This window comes from Ostrinia nubilalis, chromosome W (genome assembly GCF_963855985.1).
Source record: "Ostrinia nubilalis chromosome W, ilOstNubi1.1, whole genome shotgun sequence".
Classification (NCBI taxonomy): Eukaryota; Metazoa; Arthropoda; class Insecta; order Lepidoptera; family Crambidae; genus Ostrinia; species Ostrinia nubilalis.
Genome location: NC_087118.1, coordinates 9028562 through 9054393, shown reverse-complemented (window position 1 = coordinate 9054393; position 25832 = coordinate 9028562). Strand labels below are relative to the sequence as shown.

The 25832-nt window shown below is 36.6% G+C and overlaps 1 long non-coding RNA gene across 2 annotated transcripts in view; it reads left to right on the top strand.

The window, feature by feature from the left end:
* The window catches only part of LOC135086289 (uncharacterized), a 55576-nt gene extending 53425 nt beyond the window's left edge, over positions 1 to 2151 (top strand). The window contains exon 4 of one of the 2 annotated variants that reach the window (XR_010260382.1): positions 2076 to 2151. This is a non-coding gene — a long non-coding RNA (uncharacterized LOC135086289). The remainder of the gene's footprint in view (positions 1 to 2075) is intronic. The other variant, XR_010260381.1, reaches the window with a different exon arrangement.
* The last annotated feature ends 23681 nt before the right edge of the window (positions 2152 to 25832 follow it).

Here is a 25832-nt window from a genome sequence, read left to right as displayed (position 1 = left end):
GGTCGAAGATCCTGCACTGATGCCGGCTGGTTGGTCTTAGGTAATGGTGTCACCGCTGCCACTTTCCAGTCCTCGGGAAACGTTCCTTGCTGTAGTGAGCAATTAATAATAGCTGTCAAGGTCTCGAGTGAGTGCGGCAAGGTGAGCAGCAAAGCATCCAGTGCCAGGCCATCGTTTCCCTGTGCGTTCGACCTTAGCCCCCCAACAACCTCCATCACCTCCCTGCTAGTTACAGTTTGGAGTGAAAAAACAGCCTTGGCATTATACCTATTATGCTCATAAAAAGATAATGTAGAAGTCGATACTTCGTTTGAGCCTGGTATGTGTAGAAAGTGCTGATTTATAACATTAGGTTCATCGAACTCTGGTGGCAGCTCATTGGTCCTCTCATTATTTGGAAGCACCGTATTTTTTAAATTCTTCCACAGTTTCTTTGAGTTACCTATGTTAGTATTTATATATTTTTCAAAGTAACATTTTTTCTCCCTTTCCATCGCCTCAAGTACTACCTGTCTCATTCTTCCGTAACATTCTTTCAAATTTGTTGTTTTGAGTTTTTTATATCTATTGTGATAATTATCCCTAATACGCATCATTGTTTTGACAGTGTCTGTTATCCACGGGTGGGGAGGATGTTTAAACTTTTTGGTAGTTATTGGGGCATGTAAATCCATCAATCCGACAGTGCATGATGTGAATGCCTGTACCAGATGATTAACCTCATTAATTTTCCTAAAATTGTTCCACTGAATGGCACTGAGGTCCGAATTCAGCCGTTCAAGCAGAATGTTCTTAAACGGTCTATATGTCACCCATCTAGGACTTGGTATGTTCACTTTAATCTTGACTTCTGCCAGTATCATGGCATGCCCACCTCGATCTGGTGAGTGCCTAACTGTCAGATTTGGAACCCGAACATCCGCGCACACAACATCTATTAAAGTGGCACTATGGTCTGTGAAGTGGGTGGGTTCTTTGACAATTTGACTTAAATTCAGACTCTCAATGAATTGTGCGAAGGCTCTATACCCACGGCCGCTGACATCAAGGAGATTGATGTTGAAGTCTCCCACCAATATCAAGCCGTCAGAGTGCGAGAAGGAGGTGACCGATTCAGTGATAGCGTCTAGGAATATATTTACGTCAAGCCAGGGTGGTCTATAATAATATGCAGTTTCCACGACTATATTCTGCTGGTGTGAGCGAACTTTCAGCCACATTTGTTCGACAGATGGTATAGACGTAGGACATTCCAGTCGGCTGACATTTAAACCCCTACGTATATAAAAACCAACCCCCCCTCCCCGACCCCCCCGAACCTGATTCGGCCTCGGAATATGTCTCAGACGATAGCCAGACAATTTTGGCGCCCTATCCTCCTCACCCAACCGCAACCAGGTCTCATTGATGGCCATAATATCTGGAGCCAGTTCCATCATTGCAGCAGTAAATTCATCATGCCCTGTGCAGAGAGACCCTGCATTATATAACCCTATCAACAGATTCTTTAGCTTAAGACCTGTAATTTGGGATATGTATACAAACACCAATATCGGGATATCAAAATGTCATTAATAATAGTGATAACTGTAAATATAAACAAATAAAAGGAACAGGAATTAATGTAGAAAATAAGGTTAAGAGATATGTCAATAATTATATAATCCAAGATACGAACTAGATAAACACTAGAAATGTAATAAGATTGAATTATGTCATGCAAAAAAATACGACCATTATATGAGTCAATAATTAAATGTATAATAATAAGTTTATGAACAAATTGAATTATCAATTGGTACAAAATTACATTCCTCTGTACATGCATTAATATATTTAAAGAACTATGGTTTAAAATAAATAATTTATACAAACGATTACAATTAATTTCATCCATCACGACTGTTTCTATGGCACACCAATGCATTTGGAATTGATACAAAACATAAATTATATTATTAACCATAACATCAATTACAAGAGAAACAAATAGAGGTAATAGTATATTTTTAAAAATTAAATCAGTTGAATTTATCATTCTCGCACATATGTCAAATAATTTGTTATAATTGCAGGTCTCAATTAGTCATATTGACGATGAACCAAACACCCGCTCAAGATCTCCTAGCGACCGGAGTTGAAACATTTGCGTACCGTCGCTCTTGCGAGCGAATATGCGCCCACGCCTTGTCCAAGAGTACCTCCACTGCAGCCTGCGGCATTCCTCGCGCACCCGGTGGAATAGCTGACGGTTAGAGCGCGTCAGGCGCTCGTTGATGAACACACGCGCGCCGCCCTCGCCAGCCAGACCGCGTCGCACGCGCGCGGCGCGCAGCAGCTCGTCGCGCAGGTGGCGCCGCGCCAGCCGCACCACCACGCGGCGCGCGCGCCCGCCTGCCTCGGCCGGCGGTGCGCCCACGCGCTCCGCGAACACCACGTCCCGCTCGTCCAGCGCCACGCCCAGGCGCCCGGCGAGCACGGCGACGCTGTGGAGGACGTTCTCCCCCTTCTCCCGTTGCACGTCGCATGCGACAGAATATGCTGGAATTTATTAAATTAACACCTATCTGTAACCATGTTCTTGCAAATAAATGATTTTATTATTATTATTATTATTATTATTATTCTCCTCCGGAAGATGGCCGATCTCCAAGTCGGCGACGAGCGCCTCCTGGTCCCGCTCGTTGAGTTCCAGCTTGAGCTCCGATATCGTCCGCTCCATCTGCGTGAGTGTCTCCGACCCGGGCGCCGAGCTGATCGACGCCTGACGGGACTCCACGGCCTCGAGTCTTCGCTCGATGTCACCCAGGCGTTCGTCGTGAGCGTCGACTCTGTGTTCGCACAGTGAGACTCTGCCGATCAGTGTGTCGATCTGGGCCCGAACGGATCTGAACTCGTCGCGCATCTCCTCGCGAAGTTGCCTGATCTCCAAGAAGAGCGCCTGCACATCTGTCACTTCCATAGTAATATTCAGTGCAGTAGCGTTCGGATTCTCCTGACTGGCCTGCTCTAGCATTGAGGCGTCGAGACAAGTGGGGCTCATGGTGGCGGCCCCCCTCCGCACCATAACGCCGTCCGCAGCAGCGCGGACCGGCGTCTCAGTGTTGTCCCTCTTGGGCTGCCTACTGACGCATGTGACGCACCTCCACGCATTCCTGCGCTCACCAACCAGCGTACCGTGGAAGCGCCTTTCGGTAACCCCGGCGCACTTCAGGTCGAAGAACTCCTTGCAGAGGTGGCACGCTAGCCATCTTCGACTATCTTCAATCGGCTCGAAACAGCCACCACAGATTTTTCTATTTTCAAGCGACATTGTCTTAGTGAAGAAAATAGTAGACAAAAACAAAATAAACAAAAAAAAAAGGCAAAAAAAAAAAAAGTTCCAAGTGAGACTCGAACCGTGGTATGCTAGGTTAGACCGGCCGTGTTAGCCGTTGCGTCAAAGTCTCTTGTGAATCACCAACGAACTAAACAGTCGTACTTGACACTACTGTGGACGCAAGTGGTATTTGTGTAGGGTATACACAATCAAAAATTTTATAAAAAAAAATAAAACCGACTCCAAAAAACCTACACTAAAACGTAGAAAAATAATTACTAATTACCTACTTATTTATTAGGACGAATTATTAATATTTATGTAGGTATACCATGATTGATACTTCTGGAGTCGGTGCCAAGATTATGAAACATGTAAAGTTTGCCTGCACCGACTCCAAAAGTATCAATCATGGTATACCTACATAAATACTAATAATTCGTCCTAATAAATAAGTAGGTAATTAGTAATTATTTTTCTACGTTTTAGTGTAGGTTTTTTGGAGTCGGTTTTATTTTTTTTTATAAAATTTTACTTATTTCTTGCTTTTTAGTTAACTAATTATTACCTTGATGTTACCACTGAAGGTAGGCAGTACACTGAGACCAAAAAAAATTGGTTCATAATCGGCGGAGATATTGCGTATAAAAAAGTTCATCCCCAATTTTCCACCCTTGGGGGTTGTTTTTTTTATTATTAAATTTAAATGGGACCACCCTTGAGGTATTACCTATACGCCGAAAAAAGATTTGTTCAAATCGGTTCATAATTGGCGGAGTTATCGCGTAACAAACATAGAAAAAAAAAAAAAAAAAAAAACATACGGGTCGAATTGAGAACCTCCTCCTTTTTTGAAGTCGGTTGAAAATTGTTTCACATACACCAACACAGATTGTCACTTCAAATCGATAACTCACTTTTTGGAGAATTTATTTGCTAATAACACTCTCTGCAGCCTTATTGTTTGCGAATCGAATTCACTGATTAGAGGTCCATGTCCTTACAATTAAAATGGTGTATAGTAACTTTGATTTAGATCATTATTTTCACTCCTAATTCTCAAAATTGCGCGGAGCGTCTTTATACAGTCTAGCTAGGTAAAGCGCCACCTAGCGGGTCAATATTCTGAATTATACTCTTTTTATCTACAGAGTAACTATTACCATACATTATAATTACATTGGAATTCTTGGTTTTTACCAATTTCGTAAATTATCTCTGTCAGAAACCTGCCTGGATAGCAATAATTCAAGACTTGTGTATTCGGGTGAATATCAACAAACTCGATTTTTGCCTAATTCCGGTGGCGAATTTTAATTTCCACTTTCCAAAACTTTTTTGTGGCAGAAATAATAGTAAATAACTTGTATTATTCAATGATATGGTAGAGATCAAAATATTATTAATACTTCTCGAGATATGTTAATTTGAAATTCTCAAGAGCCACCGAAATTGTGTTTGAGCCACCGGAATTAAGAACCAATCCACCGAAATTTATTTATACAGCGGAATTCGGAATGTTATGGATGATTGTCTCAAATTACTTATTTATTTGTAATCAAGTAAGTATTATTATCCAGTAAAGATGTTTATAATTAAAAACAATATTCAGGCCTGTGTTGTGACCCTAAAAAAGCATCAGATCTTCCCATGTGAGTCGTAAGAGCCGACTAAGCAATCAAAATACAGGAGGGTGGGCTGCAGCATCTTTCCAGGTATTATACTACCATACTGGAACTACCAACCAGCCTGCTAAGCATGGTGATAACGGCAAAATCCCTCCATAGAGAACAAATCCAAAACTTTCTGGCTCTAGCCGCCAACAGCCCCGTTATTCTAGACTCATCACAAATACATCATACATGACCCTCAAACCCAGAAACCAACTCTAGTCCCGGGAGGGCGACTAACTGCCCCAGGTTGGTGTTAGGTTTATCTTCCATAAGTAAAAATGTTGGTCAAGGCTAGCCAAGTTTTCATGATGCTATCATACCTATCCTACACTCAGAAGTACGCAACTAATTATTCGCTAAAGACCATGCGAACTGGACATTAAGTATGAAGATATTTCTAGATCTATACCAGCTACTGAACTAACACATTACATATTTGTGAGTTAAATGAAAGTAGTACAATTAAGAAACAGAGGACTAAATCCAGCCAGCCTCATGGAGAGAGAAGGCCTAGCAAAACATGCCAGAACTGTAAAAGCGTACTGAGCTGCACCCTAATAGTACTGCAAAAATCAAAATGTAGTAATCATTTTTAGACGAACAGGCAATTTAATCACATGTGCATTCTCCGATCACCACACAGCTTATGACCGCAGTCTATGGAGGAACACTATCTGCGGTCGCGATCCTCATCACGAAGAAGAAGTGATCACCGAAATAGAAGAATGCCGAATAAAAGATGCTCAAAAGATGTCGACTGATGAAGTCTAAGCCACGACCAGTGCCAATTCAGCTCCAAAATCCCACGAATTTTCAGCTCGAGTGGCAGAATAGATTGCAACCTACGAGACGAGGGAAATTTTAGCTGTTTTAGAACTATTCTCATCTGTTTTTAAGATTCTGCTTAGTATCGATGTATAAATAGCTATCCAAGTCCTCACGCTGATACAAAGTGTATTATAGAGACGATTTTTTGTAATAAATCGAAAGTATGTATTTGCGAGGACCAAATTGAATATACCAACATGAATAATGAGGATAGCAGAACCATTTTGGTAAATGCCTAAGCTGCTAGGAGAGATTAAGCAGCACTACTAGTAATTAGGCTGAAGATAGAGATTACCCCGACACTTTAGCGAAGATATCCTAGACTGGGTCCATATTCGGTTGCATAAAAAATATTGTCATAATTTAAGAGTGCATAAAGTTTTTTGGCATACTCATCATTTCGCATAACGTTCATACAGAATAAATCATAAGGCATATATTTTTTAGCCATAACTACTTTTATTATAATAATATTTTAGTATATATTTTTTCTGTATTCTTGTTTTTTTAATAACGATTTCTAGGCATAACATTTATTGGCATCTAAACCAATGCCATAAATATTACTATTCATAATATACAAAATACCATAATTTTAACAAATATGAAATATAATAATGTTATACATATAAATATAAGTTAACAAATATAAATAGACAAGCAAGCATGCAAGCAAGCCTGCAAGCAAGCAGCAAGCAAGCAGCAAGCAAGCAGCAAGTAAGCATGCAAGCAAGCAGCAAGCATGCAATCAAGCAGCAAGCACGCAAGCATGCAAGCAAGCAGCAAGCAAGCATGCAAGCAAGCAGCAAGGAAGCATGCATGCAAGCAAGCAAGCATGCAAGCAAGCATTAGGATTGCCTTATCTCCGGCGCTGCGGGAAGTGCGGTCCTTCCGCTCTGGCGTAACATATACCCGGCATGCCATGCTCGCTTCCGCAGCTTCGGCTTGCTGGTCGCCTTCGGCGACCAGCCTCAGCCGCTCCAGCTCGCACGGCTGCCGGATATATGTTACAGCGAGCGAGAACCGCACTCCCTCCGCGCCTCCGGCTTTTAAATTACACTCTAGTATAGGGCAGACTAGTACCACGTGGAAGAGACCACGGCCAGTCGGGGTCTACATAATTCCAGACCAGGCAAGCTTAATGTTGTAAAAGAAATGTGGACTGTATAGGTACCTAATATGTGCGTTATAATAGATTAGATAAGAGGGATTCGAGATCAAACAGAATGTATTTTCACGAGCTTAAGTTTTCTACGAGACAGGTCAAAAATTAAGAACAAAAATGACAATGACACAGATAATTTAGTTTTTACTAATCTATAGGCCGAAAGAATATAAAGGTGGAAGGAGGATCGTTCGCAACATCACAAATACATAATTATTTACTCTTCAATGTTGGTTGCTCTTATAGACAATATTTATGACTTTAAATGTTATAAATAATTAAATTATGTTTATAGAATTTTATTAAAAACAAACTTTATGTATATAAAAATTATGTTCTTTACATTTATGATTATTTAAATTATGGTATTGAAAATTAGATAAAGTTATTATTATGCCTAAGAAACCATTATGCATTTAGAAAACTATGCATATCAAAGTTTATGCGAAAAAACTTTATGCAAATACTGTTATGCCAAACTAAATTATGATGAAAAATGTTATGCGTCTGAGAGGGCACCCTCCTAGACTTAAGCTTGAGCGAGATCTAATCTCCTGCCCTATTAAAAACAAAAAGGTATGAACCAGGAGATAATTAAATCACAACTGAGCTTATGAAATCAGTGGTGGCTTACTATGGGCCTCATAAGAAGGCTCACGGTCACCCAAAGGGCGATGGAGCGGGCTATGCTCGGAGTTTCCCTGCGTGATCGAATCAGAAATGAGGAGATCCGCAGGAGAACCAAAGTAACCGACATAGTTCGCAGAATTGCTAAAATCAAGTGCCAGTGGGCGGGGTACATAGCTCGTAGAGACGATGGCCGTTAGGGCAGGAAAGTTCTCGAGTGGCGACCACGGGCTGGAAGACGTAGCGTGGGCAGGCCTCCTACTAGGTGGACCGACGATCTGGTAAAGGTCGCGGGAAGAGCCTGGATGCGGGCAGCGCAGGATCGTTCATTATGGAAAACCTTGGGGGGAGGCCTTTGTCCAGCAGTGGACGTCATTTGGCTGAAACGAACGAACGAACATGCAACTTCTGAAGTATTTGTATGAAAACTTCATCATATCAGCCCTCCCCCAAGATCAAAACTCGAAACTTATCTGATTGCTGCGAGGGTTCAGAGTTGGAGACACCATAATCTCTTAAAGTCTTCACTATCTCCCACTTAGAGGTTTTCAAGCTTCTGAGCTAGACCGAGCTCAGTATCAAGATACGGCGAGTACATCATACAACTTCGATTAACTGACGATATTGTAGTTATGACTGAGACCTTAGTAGACCTATAGTCCGATTTTTAATTCGACGGAATTCTGACAGCTGTCATTTTTTGACAATTCAGATGTAATAAGCCTTTTTTGCTTTGAATTATTAATAAATAATATGAAATGAAATTTCATCAAGTACAACTTACAAGAATGAACTATTGTTTGTTTTGTCAATTCAATGTACACTAATTATTATGTACATTTTAGAGATTAAATAGAAAAAAACGTGTTTTAACACAGTAAAACAACATATTTATCATAAACGAAAATATGTATTGATCATCAATAATCATTATCGTCGTCATAATCAACTTGGATTATAAAATTGGCATCTTGTTAAATTGGTTATTTTATGAAGCTTAGATTTTATTAACAAAAGGATTTTCATAGAAAAGGTTTGTAACCCATTGCAAGAAAGGATTTTTTCCTGGCGGCTTGGTGACTGGAATTGAACCGCCACCGGTGCAGACGAAGAAGATGGTGAATTGTCTGCACGTGAAAAAGAGGTTGTCCGGCTTGCAGAAATTTATAAGAGTTACCGTTCCTTGTGTGAAATTAGAAAATGTAAATAAAACAGCTCCCTCTCAATTGACACAATTTATTTTGTCTCGTAAGCTTGAATACAGTTGACAATTACGATATTATAACTACTGTAAAAGATAGTGCCAATCTCAAGGGATTCAGGGTCGTTAATTAGGTTCGGTTTGGTGAATATTATTGCCACTACAAATTTCTTAAAACTCAGCCTAAATATTAAAAGACTCTACTAGTTAAGATAACTGCGCGAAGTCAGGTCGGAAAGACTCCTACTTGAAGGATGGAAAAAGTGGGTACCTTGGAAGCCATGCGGTTATAAGCCGTTACCCTGAACGTTCCTCTCTTCTTCCGGGGTCCAACGGGTCTCGCACACTTTTAGGCTACAAGCAGCGTCCTCCACGGCCTCAAGCGCGCAGTGCCAGATGAAGCTCTTGCATCTCTTCGACAGGTAAGCGTTCAAACTCTTGCAGAGACAGAGGTTTGATGACAAGGAGGAAATGCGAAGAGATCAGCAGTTTAGAAAGGACAAATATTTCATACGAAATGAAGAGAAATTAAAATATATGAAATATCATCAAAATATTATGTTTAAATTATAAAATTGTGAAATATGAAATATGAAATGTCTATAAAATAATGTAAAATATGAAATCCCGCATCTGTAACGAAAAATACGAGTGTCAGCATCACATGTGGAACGTGGCATTAGGTTATGAAAAAACCCGCAATGGGAAAGAAATACTTACGAAGGCTGTTCTCTAATTTGAGCTTCGCTCGCAGCCCTCAGCAACCCAATACCCTCATCCGAATAGGATTTAGGGAATTTCTGAAAGAAACGATCACATGAAATACCACGTACTGGAATACGAAAAATATCAATCACGAAAAATAAATAAATTCTCCGACGGGAACTTACCTCATGTGTGATTATTTTAAATTATATTAAGAAATTATCGTGGATGCATTCTGCAACACACGATTTGAAACACAGGGGATTACATCCCCGAAAATAATAAAATTGCGGTTGCGCACGATCGACCAAAATTCCAAAGTGATTTGACAGCTCAACTGACAGTGACAATGACTCGCATTGACATCGCGAAACGTTTCGTTTCGCCGCTTAGATAAAAAGCAAATACTAATAAAAACCATGATGAAAACAATCTCCTGAACACTGAAAATATTCTATTAAAAAATAGAATAATCAAAACAAAAACATTAGGAAATGTTTCAATAAAATATATTTGAATTGACTGAGCAAAAAGCGCCATCTATTGCAAATTAATTCTAAATCACGCCAATAGATGTCGCTAGTGGTATCCTAAATCCAAACATCGAGTAAGAAAAACAATTTGTGAAAAACAGCCAAAACTGCAACGCTACAATACCCTCCCCCCTAGACATTCGCACGGAGAAAGAATCTGAGCTGCCCTCAGCGAACTACAAACTGAAAAAGAAAAAAAAATGTGTCTAAACGCAGAAAGACCTCAAAAGAAAAAAGGGTTCCAGCAGAAACTTCAACTGAAAAAAAAAATCTAGAAAACAAACAACGAGTTGTAGGGTATGCTGACATAACAGGAACAAAAACAAACTGACTTTTCACTAAGCAAAACAAACCAGATGAAAACCAACTACCAGGACTGATGTTCTTCAAACCTAAAACAATCTCTGCTGTCCGAGCATAAATGAAACCCAACACTAACATACAGTCATCTTTCATACCTCTCTTTCATACCTGTAAGCATCAGTTTCAAATTATACTGCTTGCCACCTGCATTCAAAATTCCCCGCAGAGTCCCAACTGTGAACCAGTGGTACTCGAATCCCCAGTAACGTTGTAAGGCTATTTCGGCCATTACGAACATATTTTCTGGAATAGCCATCCAGTGGGCCCTAGGGAAAGTGTATATTTCAACACATGTCATCCCTAGAAAAAATGTCTGGGTTAAAAACCACAGAACAAAAATGTCGCTGGCCACAATATAAATTGGACGTCATCGCAACAAAACACAAAACACAGGGAATAGTGCATAAAAGCACATGATGTCATCCCTGGAAAAGACAAAACAAACGAGGCATGTATATAGGAGATACATAGCACTCAAACAAAACAAAACAAAAACACGGAGATAAAATCTCTGGAAAACAATTTCTGAACTATAAGTTACAGAATAAAGCACCGAGGCAAAACTGTAGCAGATACCCGACAACTCGATTGTCCATAAAAAAATTTTGCTATAAAAGAATCTACCGTTAATAAAATACCAACAGGAAAACATTACACAATACGATTGTGTCCAAAAAAATTCTAAACTCATAAGTTAGTTACCAAAGTAAAGTACCTACCTACCCAGAAAAAAAAAATCCTAAGTCCTACGACTGAGAACCTTGGCATAACTATAATTTAAAAAAAAAACTTCCTTAAAGAAGGTAGCCTAATAAAATTATTTTTGAAAAAAAAACTAAGTGGCAAAAATATTTTCCAAAAGTTAAATGAAAATTAATAATTAATTTATACAAATTTAAGAAAATGGCACTTTACTAAAATTAATAACTTTTAATTGTTATCAAAACCTAAATAATAATCAATTAAGTTATTCCCGTATAAACATCAACAAGTTAGTAAGTGTACCCACAAACAACTCACTAGCCAGTAATATAATAACATTATGACATTAAGTACCAAACATTAAGATACACTGCAGTATAATGCCTAAATACTAATAGGAATATCTGCCTTAAGTTATCAAAATTTAGCCAAATTAAATTAATTAATTCCAAATAAAAGTTATAATATTATGCTAACATTATGTAATTAATACAAAATAATGTGTACTAGGTAACAAGAAATAAAAGTTATATGTCCATAGTGGCACAAAAGCAATTTGTTACCTAAGTACATAAACAATAATTAAAGATTTTAGTCAGCATTATGTAACAAAATATCTGGGTAGGTACTTTACAATACATTATGTACTTACTTATTATGAGTACAAATAAATAAACACTAAAATTAAAACTAAAACTGTGTTTGTCTTGTATGAAAAAACAAAATAATTAAAGTAAGTAACTAAAGTTATAAGCTATAAAGCCCAAAAGCAATGTAGGCACAAAATAAATATAACCTAACAAAAAAAAATGTTACTTACTTGTCCCAACATAATATACAAAATAAGAGTTGCAACACAAAAAATATGTAACCTAACATCATGTAAACTAACCTCATATAGAGTAGTACGCTCTGTTATAATGGTTAACATAATATTATGAAAAAGTTGACAACCTAAAAAAAATTATGTGGGCATCACAAATAAATTACAAAAAATAACAAGACAAACAACAGCACACACATGAGAGATTCCCTAATAAAAATTATTAAACAATAAAATAGAAGTGTATGAGCGGATAGTCAGCACACAATGTTGCTTCTATTATTGGCTTTCCACCCATAAACTTCATAAAAAAATATGGCAATAATAAACATCAAAAGATGGGCGCCACTGCAAGAAAGGATTTTTTCCTGGCGGCTTGGTGACTGGAATTGAACCGCCACCGGTGCAGACGAAGAAGATGGTGAATTGTCTGCACGTGAAAAAGAGGTTGTCCGGCTTGCAGAAATTTATAAGAGTTACCGTTCCTTGTGTGAAATTAGAAAATGTAAATAAAACAGCTCCCTCTCAATTGACACAATTTATTTTGTCTCGTAAGCTTGAATACAGTTGACAATTACGATATTATAACTACTGTAATAGATAGTGCCAATCTCAAGGGATTCAGGGTCGTTAATTAGGTTCGGTTTGGTGAATATTATTGCCACTACAAATTTCTTAAAACTCAGCCTAAATATTAAAAGACTCTACTAGTTAAGATAACTGCGCGAAGTCAGGTCGGAAAGACTCCTACTTGAAGGATGGAAAAAGTGGGTACCTTGGAAGCCATGCGGTTATAAGCCGTTACCCTGAACGTTCCTCTCTTCTTCCGGGGTCCAACGGGTCTCGCACACTTTTAGGCTACAAGCAGCGTCCTCCACGGCCTCAAGCGCGCAGTGCCAGATGAAGCTCTTGCATCTCTTCGACAGGTAAGCGTTCAAACTCTTGCAGAGACAGAGGTTTGATGACAAGGAGGAAATGCGAAGAGATCAGCAGTTTAGAAAGGACAAATATTTCATACGAAATGAAGAGAAATTAAAATATATGAAATATCATCAAAATATTATGTTTAAATTATAAAATTGTGAAATATGAAATATGAAATGTCTATAAAATAATGTAAAATATGAAATCCCGCATCTGTAACGAAAAATACGAGTGTCAGCATCACATGTGGAACGTGGCATTAGGTTATGAAAAAACCCGCAATGGGAAAGAAATACTTACGAAGGCTGTTCTCTAATTTGAGCTTCGCTCGCAGCCCTCAGCAACCCAATACCCTCATCCGAATAGGATTTAGGGAATTTCTGAAAGAAACGATCACATGAAATACCACGTACTGGAATACGAAAAATATCAATCACGAAAAATAAATAAATTCTCCGACGGGAACTTACCTCATGTGTGATTATTTTAAATTATATTAAGAAATTATCGTGGATGCATTCTGCAACACACGATTTGAAACACAGGGGATTACATCCCCGAAAATAATAAAATTGCGGTTGCGCACGATCGACCAAAATTCCAAAGTGATTTGACAGCTCAACTGACAGTGACAATGACTCGCATTGACATCGCGAAACGTTTCGTTTCGCCGCTTAGATAAAAAGCAAATACTAATAAAAACCATGATGAAAACAATCTCCTGAACACTGAAAATATTCTATTAAAAAATAGAATAATCAAAACAAAAACATTAGGAAATGTTTCAATAAAATATATTTGAATTGACTGAGCAAAAAGCGCCATCTATTGCAAATTAATTCTAAATCACGCCAATAGATGTCGCTAGTGGTATCCTAAATCCAAACATCGAGTAAGAAAAACAATTTGTGAAAAACAGCCAAAACTGCAACGCTACAATACCCTCCCCCCTAGACATTCGCACGGAGAAAGAATCTGAGCTGCCCTCAGCGAACTACAAACTGAAAAAGAAAAAAAAATGTGTCTAAACGCAGAAAGACCTCAAAAGAAAAAAGGGTTCCAGCAGAAACTTCAACTGAAAAAAAAAATCTAGAAAACAAACAACGAGTTGTAGGGTATGCTGACATAACAGGAACAAAAACAAACTGACTTTTCACTAAGCAAAACAAACCAGATGAAAACCAACTACCAGGACTGATGTTCTTCAAACCTAAAACAATCTCTGCTGTCCGAGCATAAATGAAACCCAACACTAACATACAGTCATCTTTCATACCTCTCTTTCATACCTGCAAGCATCAGTTTCAAATTATACTGCTTGCCACCTGCATTCAAAATTCCCCGCAGAGTCCCAACTGTGAACCAGTGGTACTCGAATCCCCAGTAACGTTGTAAGGCTATTTCGGCCATTACGAACATATTTTCTGGAATAGCCATCCAGTGGGCCCTAGGGAAAGTGTATATTTCAACACATGTCATCCCTAGAAAAAATGTCTGGGTTAAAAACCACAGAACAAAAATGTCGCTGGCCACAATATAAATTGGACGTCATCGCAACAAAACACAAAACACAGGGAATAGTGCATAAAAGCACATGATGTCATCCCTGGAAAAGACAAAACAAACGAGGCATGTATATAGGAGATACATAGCACTCAAACAAAACAAAACAAAAACACGGAGATAAAATCTCTGGAAAACAATTTCTGAACTATAAGTTACAGAATAAAGCACCGAGGCAAAACTGTAGCAGATACCCGACAACTCGATTGTCCATAAAAAAATTTTGCTATAAAAGAATCTACCGTTAATAAAATACCAACAGGAAAACATTACACAATACGATTGTGTCCAAAAAAATTCTAAACTCATAAGTTAGTTACCAAAGTAAAGTACCTACCTACCCAGAAAAAAAAATCCTAAGTCCTACGACTGAGAACCTTGGCATAACTATAATTTAAAAAAAAAACTTCCTTAAAGAAGGTAGCCTAATAAAATTATTTTTGAAAAAAAAACTAAGTGGCAAAAATATTTTCCAAAAGTTAAATGAAAATTAATAATTAATTTATACAAATTTAAGAAAATGGCACTTTACTAAAATTAATAACTTTTAATTGTTATCAAAACCTAAATAATAATCAATTAAGTTATTCCCGTATAAACATCAACAAGTTAGTAAGTGTACCCACAAACAACTCACTAGCCAGTAATATAATAACATTATGACATTAAGTACCAAACATTAAGATACACTGCAGTATAATGCCTAAATACTAATAGGAATATCTGCCTTAAGTTATCAAAATTTAGCCAAATTAAATTAATTAATTCCAAATAAAAGTTATAATATTATGCTAACATTATGTAATTAATACAAAATAATGTGTACTAGGTAACAAGAAATAAAAGTTATATGTCCATAGTGGCACAAAAGCAATTTGTTACCTAAGTACATAAACAATAATTAAAGATTTTAGTCAGCATTATGTAACAAAATATCTGGGTAGGTACTTTACAATACATTATGTACTTACTTATTATGAGTACAAATAAATAAACACTAAAATTAAAACTAAAGCTGTGTTTGTCTTGTATGAAAAAACAAAATAATTAAAGTAAGTAACTAAAGTTATAAGCTATAAAGCCCAAAAGCAATGTAGGCACAAAATAAATATAACCTAACAAAAAAAAATGTTACTTACTTGTCCCAACATAATATACAAAATAAGAGTTGCAACACAAAAAATATGTAACCTAACATCATGTAAACTAACCTCATATAGAGTAGTACGCTCTGTTATAATGGTTAACATAATATTATGAAAAAGTTGACAACCTAAAAAAAATTATGTGGGCATCACAAATAAATTACAAAAAATAACAAGACAAACAACAGCACACACATGAGAGATTCCCTAATAAAAATTATTAAACAATAAAATAGAAGTGTATGAGCGGATAGTCAGCACACAATGTTGCTTCTATTATTGGCTTTCCACCCATAAACTTCATAAAAAAATATGGCAATAATAAACATCAAAAGATGGGCGCCACTGCAAGAAAGGATTTTTTCCTGGCGGCTTGGTGACTGGAATTGAACCGCCACCGGTGCAGACGAAGAAGATGGTGAATTGTCTGCACGTGAAAAAGAGGTTGTCCGGCTTGCAGAAATTTATAAGAGTTACCGTTCCTTGTGTGAAATTAGAAAATGTAAATAAAACAGCTCCCTCTCAATTGACACAATTTATTTTGTCTCGTAAGCTTGAATACAGTTGACAATTACGATATTATAACTACTGTAATAGATAGTGCCAATCTCAAGGGATTCAGGGTCGTTAATTAGGTTCGGTTTGGTGAATATTATTGCCACTACAAATTTCTTAAAACTCAGCCTAAATATTAAAAGACTCTACTAGTTAAGATAACTGCGCGAAGTCAGGTCGGAAAGACTCCTACTTGAAGGATGGAAAAAGTGGGTACCTTGGAAGCCATGCGGTTATAAGCCGTTACCCTGAACGTTCCTCTCTTCTTCCGGGGTCCAACGGGTCTCGCACACTTTTAGGCTACAAGCAGCGTCCTCCACGGCCTCAAGCGCGCAGTGCCAGATGAAGCTCTTGCATCTCTTCGACAGGTAAGCGTTCAAACTCTTGCAGAGACAGAGGTTTGATGACAAGGAGGAAATGCGAAGAGATCAGCAGTTTAGAAAGGACAAATATTTCATACGAAATGAAGAGAAATTAAAATATATGAAATATCATCAAAATATTATGTTTAAATTATAAAATTGTGAAATATGAAATATGAAATGTCTATAAAATAATGTAAAATATGAAATCCCGCATCTGTAACGAAAAATACCAGTGTCAGCATCACATGTGGAACGTGGCATTAGGTTATGAAAAAACCCGCAATGGGAAAGAAATACTTACGAAGGCTGTTCTCTAATTTGAGCTTCGCTCGCAGCCCTCAGCAACCCAATACCCTCATCCGAATAGGATTTAGGGAATTTCTGAAAGAAACGATCACATGAAATACCACGTACTGGAATACGAAAAATATCAATCACGAAAAATAAATAAATTCTCCGACGGGAACTTACCTCATGTGTGATTATTTTAAATTATATTAAGAAATTATCGTGGATGCATTCTGCAACACACGATTTGAAACACAGGGGATTACATCCCCGAAAATAATAAAATTGCGGTTGCGCACGATCGACCAAAATTCCAAAGTGATTTGACAGCTCAACTGACAGTGACAATGACTCGCATTGACATCGCGAAACGTTTCGTTTCGCCGCTTAGATAAAAAGCAAATACTAATAAAAACCATGATGAAAACAATCTCCTGAACACTGAAAATATTCTATTAAAAAATAGAATAATCAAAACAAAAACATTAGGAAATGTTTCAATAAAATATATTTGAATTGACTGAGCAAAAAGCGCCATCTATTGCAAATTAATTCTAAATCACGCCAATAGATGTCGCTAGTGGTATCCTAAATCCAAACATCGAGTAAGAAAAACAATTTGTGAAAAACAGCCAAAACTGCAACGCTACAATACCCTCCCCCCTAGACATTCGCACGGAGAAAGAATCTGAGCTGCCCTCAGCGAACTACAAACTGAAAAAGAAAAAAAAATGTGTCTAAACGCAGAAAGACCTCAAAAGAAAAAAGGGTTCCAGCAGAAACTTCAACTGAAAAAAAAAATCTAGAAAACAAACAACGAGTTGTAGGGTATGCTGACATAACAGGAACAAAAACAAACTGACTTTTCACTAAGCAAAACAAACCAGATGAAAACCAACTACCAGGACTGATGTTCTTCAAACCTAAAACAATCTCTGCTGTCCGAGCATAAATGAAACCCAACACTAACATACAGTCATCTTTCATACCTCTCTTTCATACCTGTAAGCATCAGTTTCAAATTATACTGCTTGCCACCTGCATTCAAAATTCCCCGCAGAGTCCCAACTGTGAACCAGTGGTACTCGAATCCCCAGTAACGTTGTAAGGCTATTTCGGCCATTACGAACATATTTTCTGGAATAGCCATCCAGTGGGCCCTAGGGAAAGTGTATATTTCAACACATGTCATCCCTAGAAAAAATGTCTGGGTTAAAAACCACAGAACAAAAATGTCGCTGGCCACAATATAAATTGGACGTCATCGCAACAAAACACAAAACACAGGGAATAGTGCATAAAAGCACATGATGTCATCCCTGGAAAAGACAAAACAAACGAGGCATGTATATAGGAGATACATAGCACTCAAACAAAACAAAACAAAAACACGGAGATAAAATCTCTGGAAAACAATTTCTGAACTATAAGTTACAGAATAAAGCACCGAGGCAAAACTGTAGCAGATACCCGACAACTCGATTGTCCATAAAAAAATTTTGCTATAAAAGAATCTACCGTTAATAAAATACCAACAGGAAAACATTACACAATACGATTGTGTCCAAAAAAATTCTAAACTCATAAGTTAGTTACCAAAGTAAAGTACCTACCTACCCAGAAAAAAAAAATCCTAAGTCCTACGACTGAGAACCTTGGCATAACTATAATTTAAAAAAAAAACTTCCTTAAAGAAGGTAGCCTAATAAAATTATTTTTGAAAAAAAAACTAAGTGGCAAAAATATTTTCCAAAAGTTAAATGAAAATTAATAATTAATTTATACAAATTTAAGAAAATGGCACTTTACTAAAATTAATAACTTTTAATTGTTATCAAAACCTAAATAATAATCAATTAAGTTATTCCCGTATAAACATCAACAAGTTAGTAAGTGTACCCACAAACAACTCACTAGCCAGTAATATAATAACATTATGACATTAAGTACCAAACATTAAGATACACTGCAGTATAATGCCTAAATACTAATAGGAATATCTGCCTTAAGTTATCAAAATTTAGCCAAATTAAATTAATTAATTCCAAATAAAAGTTATAATATTATGCTAACATTATGTAATTAATACAAAATAATGTGTACTAGGTAACAAGAAATAAAAGTTATATGTCCATAGTGGCACAAAAGCAATTTGTTACCTAAGTACATAAACAATAATTAAAGATTTTAGTCAGCATTATGTAACAAAATATCTGGGTAGGTACTTTACAATACATTATGTACTTACTTATTATGAGTACAAATAAATAAACACTAAAATTAAAACTAAAACTGTGTTTGTCTTGTATGAAAAAACAAAATAATTAAAGTAAGTAACTAAAGTTATAAGCTATAAAGCCCAAAAGCAATGTAGGCACAAAATAAATATAACCTAACAAAAAAAAATGTTACTTACTTGTCCCAACATAATATACAAAATAAGAGTTGCAACACAAAAAATATGTAACCTAACATCATGTAAACTAACCTCATATAGAGTAGTACGCTCTGTTATAATGGTTAACATAATATTATGAAAAAGTTGACAACCTAAAAAAAATTATGTGGGCATCACAAATAAATTACAAAAAATAACAAGACAAACAACAGCACACACATGAGAGATTCCCTAATAAAAATTATTAAACAATAAAATAGAAGTGTATGAGCGGATAGTCAGCACACAATGTTGCTTCTATTATTGGCTTTCCACCCATAAACTTCATAAAAAAATATGGCAATAATAAACATCAAAAGATGGGCGCCACTGCAAGAAAGGATTTTTTCCTGGCGGCTTGGTGACTGGAATTGAACCGCCACCGGTGCAGACGAAGAAGATGGTGAATTGTCTGCACGTGAAAAAGAGGTTGTCCGGCTTGCAGAAATTTATAAGAGTTACCGTTCCTTGTGTGAAATTAGAAAATGTAAATAAAACAGCTCCCTCTCAATTGACACAATTTATTTTGTCTCGTAAGCTTGAATACAGTTGACAATTACGATATTATAACTACTGTAATAGATAGTGCCAATCTCAAGGGATTCAGGGTCGTTAATTAGGTTCGGTTTGGTGAATATTATTGCCACTACAAATTTCTTAAAACTCAGCCTAAATATTAAAAGACTCTACTAGTTAAGATAACTGCGCGAAGTCAGGTCGGAAAGACTCCTACTTGAAGGATGGAAAAAGTGGGTACCTTGGAAGCCATGCGGTTATAAGCCGTTACCCTGAACGTTCCTCTCTTCTTCCGGGGTCCAACGGGTCTCGCACACTTTTAGGCTACAAGCAGCGTCCTCCACGGCCTCAAGCGCGCAGTGCCAGATGAAGCTCTTGCATCTCTTCGACAGGTAAGCGTTCAAACTCTTGCAGAGACAGAGGTTTGATGACAAGGAGGAAATGCGAAGAGATCAGCAGTTTAGAAAGGACAAATATTTCATACGTAATGAAGAGAAATTAAAATATATGAAATATCATCAAAATATTATGTTTAAATTATAAAATTGTGAAATATGAAATATGAAATGTCTATAAAATAATGTAAAATATGAAATCCCGCATCTGTAACGAAAAATACGAGTGTCAGCATCACATGTGGAACGTGGCATTAGGTTATGAAAAAACCCGCAATGGGAAAGAAATACTTACGAAGGCTGTTCTCTAATTTGAGCTTCGCTCGCAGCCCTCAGCAACCCAATACCCTCATCCGAATAGGATTTAGGGAATTTCTGAAAGAAACGATCACATGAAATACCACGTACTGGAATACGAAAAATATCAATCACGAAAAATAAATAAATTCTCCGACGGGAACTTACCTCATGTGTGATTATTTTAAATTATATTAAGAAATTATCGTGGATGCATTCTGCAACACACGATTTGAAACACAGGGGATTACATCCCCGAAAATAATAAAATTGCGGTTGCGCACGATCGACCAAAATTCCAAAGTGATTTGACAGCTCAACTGGCAGTGACAATGACTCGCATTGACATCGCGAAACGTTTCGTTTCGCCGCTTAGATAAAAAGCAAATACTAATAAAAACCATGATGAAAACAATCTCCTGAACACTGAAAATATTCTATTAAAAAATAGAATAATCAAAACAAAAACATTAGGAAATGTTTCAATAAAATATATTTGAATTGACTGAGCAAAAAGCGCCATCTATTGCAAATTAATTCTAAATCACGCCAATAGATGTCGCTAGTGGTATCCTAAATCCAAACATCGAGTAAGAAAAACAATTTGTGAAAAACAGCCAAAACTGCAACGCTACAATACCCTCCCCCCTAGACATTCGCACGGAGAAAGAATCTGAGCTGCCCTCAGCGAACTACAAACTGAAAAAGAAAAAAAAATGTGTCTAAACGCAGAAAGACCTCAAAAGAAAAAAGGGTTCCAGCAGAAACTTCAACTGAAAAAAAAAATCTAGAAAACAAACAACGAGTTGTAGGGTATGCTGACATAACAGGAACAAAAACAAACTGACTTTTCACTAAGCAAAACAAACCAGATGAAAACCAACTACCAGGACTGATGTTCTTCAAACCTAAAACAATCTCTGCTGTCCGAGCATAAATGAAACCCAACACTAACATACAGTCATCTTTCATACCTCTCTTTCATACCTGTAAGCATCAGTTTCAAATTATACTGCTTGCCACCTGCATTCAAAATTCCCCGCAGAGTCCCAACTGTGAACCAGTGGTACTCGAATCCCCAGTAACGTTGTAAGGCTATTTCGGCCATTACGAACATATTTTCTGGAATAGCCATCCAGTGGGCCCTAGGGAAAGTGTATATTTCAACACATGTCATCCCTAGAAAAAATGTCTGGGTTAAAAACCACAGAACAAAAATGTCGCTGGCCACAATATAAATTGGACGTCATCGCAACAAAACACAAAACACAGGGAATAGTGCATAAAAGCACATGATGTCATCCCTGGAAAAGACAAAACAAACGAGGCATGTATATAGGAGATACATAGCACTCAAACAAAACAAAACAAAAACACGGAGATAAAATCTCTGGAAAACAATTTCTGAACTATAAGTTACAGAATAAAGCACCGAGGCAAAACTGTAGCAGATACCCGACAACTCGATTGTCCATAAAAAAATTTTGCTATAAAAGAATCTACCGTTAATAAAATACCAACAGGAAAACATTACACAATACGATTGTGTCCAAAAAAATTCTAAACTCATAAGTTAGTTACCAAAGTAAAGTACCTACCTACCCAGAAAAAAAAAATCCTAAGTCCTACGACTGAGAACCTTGGCATAACTATAATTTAAAAAAAAACTTCCTTAAAGAAGGTAGCCTAATAAAATTATTTTTGAAAAAAAAACTAAGTGGCAAAAATATTTTCCAAAAGTTAAATGAAAATTAATAATTAATTTATACAAATTTAAGAAAATGGCACTTTACTAAAATTAATAACTTTTAATTGTTATCAAAACCTAAATAATAATCAATTAAGTTATTCCCGTATAAACATCAACAAGTTAGTAAGTGTACCCACAAACAACTCACTAGCCAGTAATATAATAACATTATGACATTAAGTACCAAACATTAAGATACACTGCAGTATAATGCCTAAATACTAATAGGAATATCTGCCTTAAGTTATCAAAATTTAGCCAAATTAAATTAATTAATTCCAAATAAAAGTTATAATATTATGCTAACATTATGTAATTAATACAAAATAATGTGTACTAGGTAACAAGAAATAAAAGTTATATGTCCATAGTGGCACAAAAGCAATTTGTTACCTAAGTACATAAACAATAATTAAAGATTTTAGTCAGCATTATGTAACAAAATATCTGGGTAGGTACTTTACAATACATTATGTACTTACTTATTATGAGTACAAATAAATAAACACTAAAATTAAAACTAAAACTGTGTTTGTCTTGTATGAAAAAACAAAATAATTAAAGTAAGTAACTAAAGTTATAAGCTATAAAGCCCAAAAGCAATGTAGGCACAAAATAAATATAACCTAACAAAAAAAAATGTTACTTACTTGTCCCAACATAATATACAAAATAAGAGTTGCAACACAAAAAATATGTAACCTAACATCATGTAAACTAACCTCATATAGAGTAGTACGCTCTGTTATAATGGTTAACATAATATTATGAAAAAGTTGACAACCTAAAAAAAATTATGTGGGCATCACAAATAAATTACAAAAAATAACAAGACAAACAACAGCACACACATGAGAGATTCCCTAATAAAAATTATTAAACAATAAAATAGAAGTGTATGAGCGGATAGTCAGCACACAATGTTGCTTCTATTATTGGCTTTCCACCCATAAACTTCATAAAAAAATATGGCAATAATAAACATCAAAAGATGGGCGCCACTGCAAGAAAGGATTTTTTCCTGGCGGCTTGGTGACTGGAATTGAACCGCCACCGGTGCAGACGAAGAAGATGGTGAATTGTCTGCACGTGAAAAAGAGGTTGTCCGGCTTGCAGAAATTTATAAGAGTTACCGTTCCTTGTGTGAAATTAGAAAATGTAAATAAAACAGCTCCCTCTCAATTGACACAATTTATTTTGTCTCGTAAGCTTGAATACAGTTGACAATTACGATATTATAACTACTGTAATAGATAGTGCCAATCTCAAGGGATTCAGGGTCGTTAATTAGGTTCGGTTTGGTGAATATTATTGCCACTACAAATTTCTTAAAACTCAGCCTAAATATTAAAAGACTCTACTAGTTAAGATAACTGCGCGAAGTCAGGTCGGAAAGACTCCTACTTGAAGGATGGAAAAAGTGGGTACCTTGGAAGCCATGCGGTTATAAGCCGTTACCCTGAACGTTCCTCTCTTCTTCCGGGGTCCAACGGGTCTCGCACACTTTTAGGCTACAAGCAGCGTCCTCCACGGCCTCAAGCGCGCAGTGCCAGATGAAGCTCTTGCATCTCTTCGACAGGTAAGCGTTCAAACTCTTGCAGAGACAGAGGTTTGATGACAAGGAGGAAATGCGAAGAGATCAGCAGTTTAGAAAGGACAAATATTTCATACGAAATGAAGAGAAATTAAAATATATGAAATATCATCAAAATATTATGTTTAAATTATAAAATTGTGAAATATGAAATATGAAATGTCTATAAAATAATGTAAAATATGAAATCCCGCATCTGTAACGAAAAATACGAGTGTCAGCATCACATGTGGAACGTGGCATTAGGTTATGAAAAAACCCGCAATGGGAAAGAAATACTTACGAAGGCTGTTCTCTAATTTGAGCTTCGCTCGCAGCCCTCAGCAACCCAATACCCTCATCCGAATAGGATTTAGGGAATTTCTGAAAGAAACGATCACATGAAATACCACGTACTGGAATACGAAAAATATCAATCACGAAAAATAAATAAATTCTCCGACGGGAACTTACCTCATGTGTGATTATTTTAAATTATATTAAGAAATTATCGTGGATGCATTCTGCAACACACGATTTGAAACACAGGGGATTACATCCCCGAAAATAATAAAATTGCGGTTGCGCACGATCGACCAAAATTCCAAAGTGATTTGACAGCTCAACTGACAGTGACAATGACTCGCATTGACATCGCGAAACGTTTCGTTTCGCCGCTTAGATAAAAAGCAAATACTAATAAAAACCATGATGAAAACAATCTCCTGAACACTGAAAATATTCTATTAAAAAATAGAATAATCAAAACAAAAACATTAGGAAATGTTTCAATAAAATATATTTGAATTGACTGAGCAAAAAGCGCCATCTATTGCAAATTAATTCTAAATCACGCCAATAGATGTCGCTAGTGGTATCCTAAATCCAAACATCGAGTAAGAAAAACAATTTGTGAAAAACAGCCAAAACTGCAACGCTACAATACCCTCCCCCCTAGACATTCGCACGGAGAAAGAATCTGAGCTGCCCTCAGCGAACTACAAACTGAAAAAGAAAAAAAAATGTGTCTAAACGCAGAAAGACCTCAAAAGAAAAAAGGGTTCCAGCAGAAACTTCAACTGAAAAAAAAAATCTAGAAAACAAACAACGAGTTGTAGGGTATGCTGACATAACAGGAACAAAAACAAACTGACTTTTCACTAAGCAAAACAAACCAGATGAAAACCAACTACCAGGACTGATGTTCTTCAAACCTAAAACAATCTCTGCTGTCCGAGCATAAATGAAACCCAACACTAACATACAGTCATCTTTCATACCTCTCTTTCATACCTGTAAGCATCAGTTTCAAATTATACTGCTTGCCACCTGCATTCAAAATTCCCCGCAGAGTCCCAACTGTGAACCAGTGGTACTCGAATCCCCAGTAACGTTGTAAGGCTATTTCGGCCATTACGAACATATTTTCTGGAATAGCCATCCAGTGGGCCCTAGGGAAAGTGTATATTTCAACACATGTCATCCCTAGAAAAAATGTCTGGGTTAAAAACCACAGAACAAAAATGTCGCTGGCCACAATATAAATTGGACGTCATCGCAACAAAACACAAAACACAGGGAATAGTGCATAAAAGCACATGATGTCATCCCTGGAAAAGACAAAACAAACGAGGCATGTATATAGGAGATACATAGCACTCAAACAAAACAAAACAAAAACACGGAGATAAAATCTCTGGAAAACAATTTCTGAACTATAAGTTACAGAATAAAGCACCGAGGCAAAACTGTAGCAGATACCCGACAACTCGATTGTCCATAAAAAAATTTTGCTATAAAAGAATCTACCGTTAATAAAATACCAACAGGAAAACATTACACAATACGATTGTGTCCAAAAAAATTCTAAACTCATAAGTTAGTTACCAAAGTAAAGTACCTACCTACCCAGAAAAAAAAAATCCTAAGTCCTACGACTGAGAACCTTGGCATAACTATAATTTAAAAAAAAAACTTCCTTAAAGAAGGTAGCCTAATAAAATTATTTTTGAAAAAAAAACTAAGTGGCAAAAATATTTTCCAAAAGTTAAATGAAAATTAATAATTAATTTATACAAATTTAAG